The sequence below is a fragment of the Penaeus japonicus genome, unplaced genomic scaffold (genome assembly GCF_977035675.1).
Source record: "Penaeus japonicus unplaced genomic scaffold, GWHDUDI00000001_assembly GWHDUDI00000032, whole genome shotgun sequence".
In the NCBI taxonomy this organism is placed as follows: domain Eukaryota; kingdom Metazoa; phylum Arthropoda; class Malacostraca; order Decapoda; family Penaeidae; genus Penaeus; species Penaeus japonicus.
This window is the reverse complement of record NW_028234434.1, coordinates 21,504,845-21,514,844: the sequence shown is the minus strand read 5'-3', so window position 1 is coordinate 21,514,844 and position 10,000 is coordinate 21,504,845.

Genomic DNA, 10,000 nt, shown 5'->3' with positions numbered 1-10,000 from the left:
AACTTAAGGAAGGCTTTTAAAACGCCAACAATATCATGAAATCCCCTTTGAGAAGCTGCTCCCTAGACTGTTATTGTCCAAATGCATACAAATATATATATATATATATAATTTGAATATCTCATACCGCATTGTATGATAACCTGTAGTATATACGTCAGGTAATGTTAATCGCCTTTATGCTTTCGCTGATGTATATTAAGACAATGAGGCTTTAGATATAACAGTGCAATAATGTGGTCTAATATAACTCTTGAATGCTTTAGTGGCATTGTACGAAGGCCACGTGTTTCGTTGCTGCTTTTGATTCATTTTCTGCACAAGAGTTCCGTAAATCATTGTTTTGATGCGGGTTTGTTTTTGCTCTGTTATCTATTTGATGGAAAAACTATTTTTTACTCAAGGCGAAGCTGTACTGAAGAGGTGAGTGATAAACGGCATAACGGAACATGTCAGAATAACATTGCTGAATTTCACGTGACTATCATCACCAACCTATTAATTGCCAATCAATAATCAATCGTCAACCTATCATCAGTCATATCCAACCAAGTCAAGTGCATCTTCGCCAAGATAAGAAAAGAATATAGCAAAGATGATGCTAAGCAAATCATGCTGATAATGATGATTATGATGATAATGATGACCTTAATATCACTATACACTTGCACCTTACAAAAACAACAAAATAACTAAATTTGAAATAGTTTCAGAGTTAAAAGATTTTTTCTAGTAAAAAACATCGAAGAAAAAATGTCTTAAATCCTCAGATAAAACTAAAATGAAAAGTATGTGTTAATAGGATGTTTTCAGTTACCATAACTATACCACATTCTCCAAATACTTCCACAGATGGGTACACATCTCATCAGCCAATATACAGATATAACCGTTCAATTTCTTTTTTTTTTTATGTTTCCAGCAAGACACTCTAAAATCTGTATTCCTTTCCTTCCTTTTGGTTTGAACGAATGAGGCTTATTTACGGAGGCGTCAGTAGTTATTTCAGCTGCTCAATAGTCCACGGGAATGTAATCTGCGTACTGTAATGGCTTGTACTGTAATGCCTTTGGTTCCAGTGACAGCGTGGGACAGTCAACCATTAATTGCAACATATATATCACTTCTCTGATAACCTGTAGCCTTGCCCCTTATCTTCAGGTCCTGGAAATTAATGATGCCGATCAATTGCCCTTCGGTAAAATTGATTAGAAGACAAATAGGCAATATGTATGTCTGAGTGTTTAATCATGCGATGCAGGATTATTTTCAACAGACAGGATCGGGAGGAGGTAAGTCGAGGTACGTTTTTGACTTGGAGGCAAGCATCAAGACACATATTAAAAGCAATTTTTGCCTATTCCTCCACCCTTTCGTCCCCTCTTCTTCCCCTTTCTCACTCTCTCCCCTCTCCACTTCGCTTTAACTTCCTCCGCCGCCCCTTCGCAAGAATCTGAATATATATCTAAATTAAAATCTTGTAGGAGGTGCTAGTGTAACTCATTATACCTGCGGGGCGCTTGCAAGACTAAATGTCTATCCTTAGGGTAAGTGTGGACTGAAGGTGACATTCGCTTGTATCCTCGTATTTCTTTTGTTCTCTCGCTATCTGACCTGTACCTCTTGCACCATTTTATTTTGTTTTTTCGTATACACAATGATCGTCTTCTTCTGCTTATTTGTTGAAACATCACGCAGAAACACATGTTTATTCACAAACACACACTGTAGATACATGTACAAACACAAAAACAAGCACACATAAATATACTAAACAACACACAACACACTCACACATGAACAAACACACAACACACTCACATGAACAAACACACAACACAAACATGAACAAACACACAACACACTCACAAATGAACAAACACACAACACAACCATGAACAAACACACACGCTAAAGTGCGCATAAGTATTGGAAACTGTCGGATAAGATGTATTTAGCGCTCCCCCCCCCCCCAAAAAAAAAAAAAAAAAAAAAAAAAAAAAACTTCTACGGGGTCAAAGTAAGAACAGATGCTTATAAATTATGGTCATGAGGCGGAGAGTTCAATTAATTTCCATGCTATAACAGGAACGAGATGGATGTTTGCCTGAACATGCACTTGAGTATTACTTCAGGTCTTTAATCATGCGTATATATAATTTTCATTAAGTGTGTGCGTGTGGATCAGCTTGAATGTTAGTAATGAGTGTGGTTGATGCTTGCATGTTCTCCTTAGCTGTACATGCATTTGAATATGAAATTAATGGTACGTTTGTGTGCTTGTCATTTTGGACATCTGAGCTACCTTTCATGTATACCGTGTTTGAATCGTATACCGTGTTTATTCGTACAAAAAATATATAAATACGGTAATGTCTGCATTTAACTTAGTTTTTAATTCTTTCCTATTTTTCATTTATCTTTATTGATGTTATTTTTTTATCATCATATTTTTTTTTCTACTTCAGCTCATCGGGAATCCCTGCGGTTTCGAAACCCAACGAATTATTGCTGTTTTTGTTGCTCTATTTCATTTTAGTCTGTTTGCGTATATACATGTATATTTATCAGAAAGTATATTAGAGAACCCCATGTATACCAGACGTGCAATGTACTCTTCTAACGTTTTCTGCGCGTCAGTTATAATTTGACAGAGAAAGCTCAAAACTAAGATCTTTATATGTATATCTCCAGCCGCCCGTCCTTCGCACGCGAACGAAGAAAATGAACGGATCTCACGGGCCAAAGCATCTTAAGAAAAATGAAAAGTGGACGTTTCAGATGGAGAGATATCTCGGAAAACTTGAATTGGCATCTTGGACTCGGCTGAAAAGTACGTCGAGGAAATTCGCGGCAAAAATAGTTAGAGATTATCTTGTTTTTCTTTCACATTTCCTTAATGCTGAGGGGTTGTTTTTTTCCTAGACGGAAATGATCTAATATGCTGGGGATAGATAGGGTCATGATAGATAATAAATCTATAATGATGATAGATATAGCACTCATAAAAAATAGGTGATTTTACCAGAAACAATCTCTTTCAGACGCGTAGCACCTTCCAACGTGGAGTTTACTGACATTCTAACCTTACTTCCGCGAAACGACTAAATCTTTTTGCAAGATTTCACGGTAAACTCACACAGACAGATAGCGTCTCTCCTGAAAGGCAACAATCTTACGTTTGTAGATGTATTCCTGTTTCTCTCTTGGAATTCTCAGGCAAGTCTTCGAGAAATTATATATAAAGATTGAAATAGCTGCATGATTAATTACAAAATAGAGTTACAAAATATATTTTTTAAATATTTCGTAATAACACATTCGTCAAAACCTTCATTTACCTTAATGGTTATTCCTGTATAGTTTTAGATTCAATGCTGCAATAAAATGACATCTATATTTTACTAAACGTTGTCTGTATGTACATCCTCTAGCTGACCCGTTAGACACGCATTTCTCGCCTCTATGACCACACCTCTTCTCATACAAACCCCGATACTTGGGCACCGAACCAACGTTTAAGGACTGACGAGCCTGGCTTAGCTTTTACCTCGGGAATTATCAACGACCTGGACTTTTAATTACATCTATGTTGCACCCGCAGTCCTGCAATACAACTATACTACGTTTATGTGATTCTTTGATTGATGCTAAAAGGACCCGAACAGTGCGACTGCTCCTTCGCTTGTTGGCTCGTTACTGAAGTGGTTTACCCTCGTTAACATCATAGTGTGACCCAGATACCAGTGTCAGTGGCAGACAGAGAATACAGAAAAGAACTTCGCCATCATTGCTCCGAAATACCTGTTTCTCCCCAGACACCACGTCACCATCGCCGAAAATGTAGGTTATGTAGTGTATCATTGTTTTGACCCGTGTGTAAGCTAGAGACTCTCAAGGGAAGCCTCAGAGCTCTTTATTTTTTTATCTTTTTATGGGGAGTGACTTTGCTGCTGGATAGTACGGTATCATATTTGTGATTGTCGCCACTGGGAATTTCGTAGGTAATATTATTTTTTTGTGTATTTTGTTATATTACAATGCGTTTTCGATTGCAGTTATGCAAAGCGTTTTGGTTTGCATCTGTTACCTTTGCTTATCATTTCATATTCTATATCATGTTAATGAGTTAAAGACAATTATCACCGGCTGGTTCAAAAATATGAAATGATATAAAGCGAAAACAATCTAAAAGTAGCTATTATAAAAGATAACAATGCGTCTAAAGCTTGATGCAGAAACAATATTTAATTGACTATATCTATACTTATAATAAACTAACTGGCCTTTAATGAAATGTATTCCTACACGCACAACTAGCTATAATTTCTCCGCCTTATGCACTGTATATATTTCAATCTATCAATATTAAGTTTTTGGACTAGATATGTGAGCCTAAAGAGGGAATGAGATGGAGGTGAGGATAACCTGTGTCACATCCTTTTGAGATGTATCCTTTGGTCTCAATAAACTTGTCAAAGACATGACATTCAGCTGCTCGTGCTACTCTATGTTGCAAATCCTCTCGTTCTCTCTCTCCTCCCCTCCTCCTTCCTCCCTCCTCCCTCCTCCCTCCTCCCTCCTCCCTCCTCCCTCCTCCTCCCTCCCTCCTCCCTCCTCCCTCCTCCCTCCTCCATTCTTCCCTCTCTCTTTACGTGGACGATCATGATATTCGCTTACGATATGTATAGAAAATCATACATAAGATAAGAGATAAAGGGAAGGGAAGATTGCGCGCGGAAACTGTCAGGTGTCAAGAAATGGCGATAGATGGCAGCACAAATAGTGATATAAAGAGATTGAGTTTGTAAAACGCTTCAGTTGTAAGATTTTGGGGGGATTTCATAAGCGTTTTTGTACTGTGCGTGTGTGAGTGTTTATATAGATTATTAAAGAATAGCCTTAAAGGGTACTTTGGAGAAAGACAGCGTATCTGAAGCAAGTTTCAACATCTGCAAAAACAGAATCAGAGGTAGTCATGACAACCGTTGCAACAGAACGAAAATAAAAATCCGATACATAAATCATAATCATTATGATCACGATGTACTCTCAACTACCCATTACTTCAAAACTTCAACAAAAAACAAAAAAACAAAAAAAGAAAGCTAGAGGAAAATCACGGGATTCGGAAGGTCCAGAAATAGACTCGAATTCCCATCAAAGGAATCCGGTTCGAAAAAAACATGGATTCGAGATCCTCTGATTTTCTCCGACAGGAACTACTGACGACCGAGCAAGGGTGGACGAGAAGGGATGGCAAGAAGGGGGGATGGGGGGGGGGAGGGTGGAATGTTGATCAGAGAAAAGAGTTGGAGAAATTCAATCTCATTTTCGGTCGGGTGGAGCGAGGAGGAGGGCGGGGTGGGGAGGAGAGGGAGAAAGGTGGAAGAGCAGGAGGAGGGAGAGAGGGAGAAAGGTGGAAGAGGAGGAGGGAGGGAGAAAGGTGGAAGAGGAGGAGGAGGGAGGGAGGGAGAAAGGTGGAAGAGGAGGGAGGGAGGGAGAAAGGTGGAAGAGGAGGAGGGAGGGAGGGAGAAAGGTGGAAGAGGAGGAGGGAGGGAGAAAGGTGGAAGAGGGGGAGGAGGGGAGGGGAAGAAAGGCGAAAAAGGGGGAAAGGGAGAATGAGTTGAATGAAGGGACGAGGGGAAATGGGGAGGAAGAAAGAAGAGAAGGGAAAGGGAATGAGGGGGGGAGGGAAGAATATGGAAGAAGTGGAGAAGGAGAAGAGAAGACAGTGTAAACAGGAGAACAGGTGATAAAAATGAGAAATGACAAAAAAGAGGGAAAGAAAAAGGGAAGGGCATAAGTTGGAGCGAAGGGGAAAGGGGTACAGAAGAAGAAAAGAAGAGAAAAGATAGGTGGGAAGAAGGGCGAGGGGATGAAAAGGAGGTAAGGGAGATGGAAAAGGAACTGCAGTGGAGGGGAGAAGGTGGAAGGTCTCCAAGTGAGGATTTAGGATAATCCAGGTTTCAGACAATAAAGCATTCAGGTGATGTTCGTTAACTGATATTCTAAAGTATGAAGGTGATGTACACTTTCCATTTTCTTGAAATGTTAGCACACAATCATTTATGGGAGGAAAAAGAAGAAGAAGAAAAAATATATATATACATATATATATGTATATATATACATAAATATATATATATATATATATATTTAAATATATATATATATATATTCACACATACTTACAGGTATATATGAACAAACCCACACTTACACACACATGTGTATGTGTATGTGTATGTGTGTGTATATATATGTAAAAAAAATGAAAAATAAATAAAAAATAAATAATTATATATATATATATATATATATTTATATATATATATATATATATATATATATATATATATATATATATATATTGTGTGCGCGTGCGTGTGTGCGTGCGTGTGCGTGTGTATATATAAATGTAAATAAGTATAATATATATATATATATATATGTATATATATATATACATATACACATATATATGTATGCATGTATGTGTATATGTATTTATATATATAAAATCAAACTCACAAATTCAGCAAGTAAACCAAAGCGAGTTTATTACATTGCCTCACAAAGCGTTTCCTCTGAAGACTTGCTGGAGTGTTAACAGATACAAAGAGAGACGGGAACAGTCGAGGAGGAGTAGCAGCAGCGTTTGAACTGCCTGTGTAATCCCCGAATCGTCTCCACAGAAAGTCTCTCTTGGCAGTGTGGTCCTCGAAGTAGCTGTTCGAGAGACCATGTAGAGTCTCCTTTGCGTGGCGCTGTGCTTTTGTTTTAAGGCGCTGGTTTTATCTCTGTTGCGCTTGTTTTGTTTCTTGGGCGAAGGGTTTTTGGTCTCGTGTGCATGGCTATTTGCTGGATCGTATAAAGGGGAGGAAAGCACTTATGTAAAACGTGTGATAGAAGTATTAACGGGAACAGTGCCGACAAGTGCACCGTGTTTTACAAGAGAAATAGACTGAATACACAAGATTGGATAATATGAATATTCATTAATCACCGCAGTCTTTCGGGAGCAAATTACTGTGCTTGTTCCCCTTAATCACAGTAATTTGCAGCCTGAGCTCTGACACACGGAATGAACTTGGAAATAGAAATGCGTGATGTTTAATTTCACTGGGATTTATGTTTTCCTGTTGGCGTTCTGGACGGAAAACAGAGATGTAATTAACTTCGAAAAAGAATGTTAGGATGAAAAGTTAATCAAGTATAGATAACATGTACTTTACAATACATTTTTATTTATATATCAATCTAAATGAAATACAATGATCTTAACAATTATGCCCTCTTATCTTGGAGAATAAATGCAATGCAATGTTTGAATAGAGAAGATCACAAGTCTACGAAATTCCTAACGCTTCCTTCTACCAGCTTGGAAAATGCAAAGTAGAAGTGAAAGACAAAGACGCAACAACAGCTTCGACCACAGAGAGAAAATCTCCCGAAATATTTTGCAGGGAAGTAGTCGACACTGAGCTCCTCTTGATTCCTTTATCCGGGCAGCAAATTTGATACCATTGTGCAATCAGAGCTGATAGTGCGCGGATCAGCGTTTACGCTCCAAGTTCAGTGCACGCGGCAAAAGAGCCGGTTTTTGCCATTTGAAAAGCTTTGGATTCTATCAGGGATACGGGCTATGGATCGGCCTTTGGAGAAGACAGGGATACCTACACAGACTTCTGTGCATACACTCAGTCTTTCAGTCACACAGGCTCACGCAAACACACTCAGTCTTTCAGTCACACAGGCTCACGCAAACACACTCAGTCACACACACACACACACACTCAGTCACACACACACACACACACTCAGTCACACACACACACACACACACACACACACACACACACACACACACACACACACACACACACACACACACACACACATATAAACGCACGCGTGCAGCCAGCCACACGCACACACAAACAAACACACGAACTCGCATACACACAAAAACACACACACAAAAAACATAATTTGCTAATTTACTGATGCTAATTTCGGGGCATAAGTATTCGAAAAGTATGGCTTCCCAAGAGAATCACACATTAGCTGTGCGTAAAGAGTTTTGACACTAATGCTGGTAGAAACCCAGCCTAGTGCTTCCCCTCTGCATGTTAGATATTGACTGATTCTTAAAAACAATCGTCGTAATTACAGCTACGTTAAAGTGACAGTAGTGAAGACTATATTGACATCGGCTTCTGTAGTAGTAATAGTAACGTAGCATTAAAAGTAATATTGATATCAATATAGTACTATAAGTAGTATTAGCAACATAGCTGTAGTAGTAGTTATAGTCGTAGTTGTAGTAGTAGTAGTATCAGTAGTCAAAGTTATATAGTTGTAACATGATAGTAGCAGTAGTATTATCAACGGCAGTAGTATTTGAAGTAACAGTTGTAACATAATAGTAGTAGTAACAGTAGTATTTGAAGTAACAAAGTTGTAACATAATAGTAGCAGCAGTGGTAGTAGTAGTATCAGCAGTGGCATAGCAGCGAATCACAGTGGCCGACCAGACAGACTGCTCTCGTTCCTCACTCCAGCGCCGGTTTGGAGAATTGGCTCTCCACTTCACTAAAGCTCAGCGCTCGGGCTCTGGAAACGACAGACACAGCTAAGCGTTTGGAAGCTATTCAGATTTTGTTTTTCCTTGTGATCGGTACTGGCAGTTAGTTATATGACTTGCGCTTCGGGTCTGTGCTTTGTTTGATTTACATTTCTCCTTTCGGGTTGAGAATTGTGGTTAGTGCTTCGATCCGAGTTCAAAACTTGGTTTATCGACCTGCGGGGAAGTGAAATATTGAAGCAGACGTAGTTTCGGGGTGGAAGTAAATGTCAAGCTGCAGAGGTGGTGCCACGCGTAGAGTCGATAATAGTCGCATAAAAGATGTTGACAGCTGATGTAAAACATACAGTAATAGAAGATAAAATCACTGTTAAAGTAAAATACCAGTTCCTGCAAGAACACCTGGTGACGAAAAATCAATATCAAGGACAGCATTTGCCGGGAAACAGCAAGGGAGGGAGAGCGTGGAAACCGAACGGAATTATGCCATAAAATAAGATCAAAGCCAGCAATGACAGGACCCTCGAGGCTGTACAATGTCCTCATAGCAGCAGTAGTGGCGGCTTCAAGTATCTCTGGACCTTCGCTATGAGGACGGCGGCCAATATTGGCCACTTCAGGATAGCACGCGAGAACCACCTCGCACTCCCCCTTCCCTTATTTCGTTTCTGTCATCTCGCTAGTGCTCTTATTCACTCCCTTCTCGCTTCATTCATTCGTCCTACTCGCGCCTCCTCATCTCTCATAACTCTCCACTCTACGGCTTTTTATCATCCCACTTTTGTCATCTCGTCCCTCATTCTTATTTCCCTCACTCTACCATGCCTCATTCCACGCCCGTGCTCACGTGGGAGATTAAAGAAGGTTATGACGTCAGCGCTGAGATTAGCAGGGATGGCGACCGTCATTTGTTTTTAAGACAACACGGCGTCTCGCAGAACCGTCCGGGAAAACAGATGAGGGAACTTTGACAACTTTCAACACTGGTTATGAAAGGGAAAAAAGAAAATAAGAAAAAAAATATATAAATAAAGAAAATAACTAAGTGACTAAAAACGGTAAAAAAGACGAGCATCAATCATAGCAAAGTCGCTCTGTGCGATGTGATATGTAACATCCAAACGTGTTCGGCGTGGCCATGGAAATGGAATTTCATCAACCGGAATTCAAAGCATGGCTGCGTGTCGGTGTTCGGACGAGAAACAGATTCCCTGAAGGTGACCAGAATATCGGAGGGAATGGTCGGTTAGGCGATCACCACAAGTTTCGCGCGTTAACTCTGAGGGTAAAAAGGATGGCTTAGGCGGTTGGTGTACGTGTAAAAAAGAGGATTCTCATTTATAAGATATTTTTTGATGTTTGCTGTATCATGTTGGTAATGATAGTGATAATGATGATTACTATTATTAT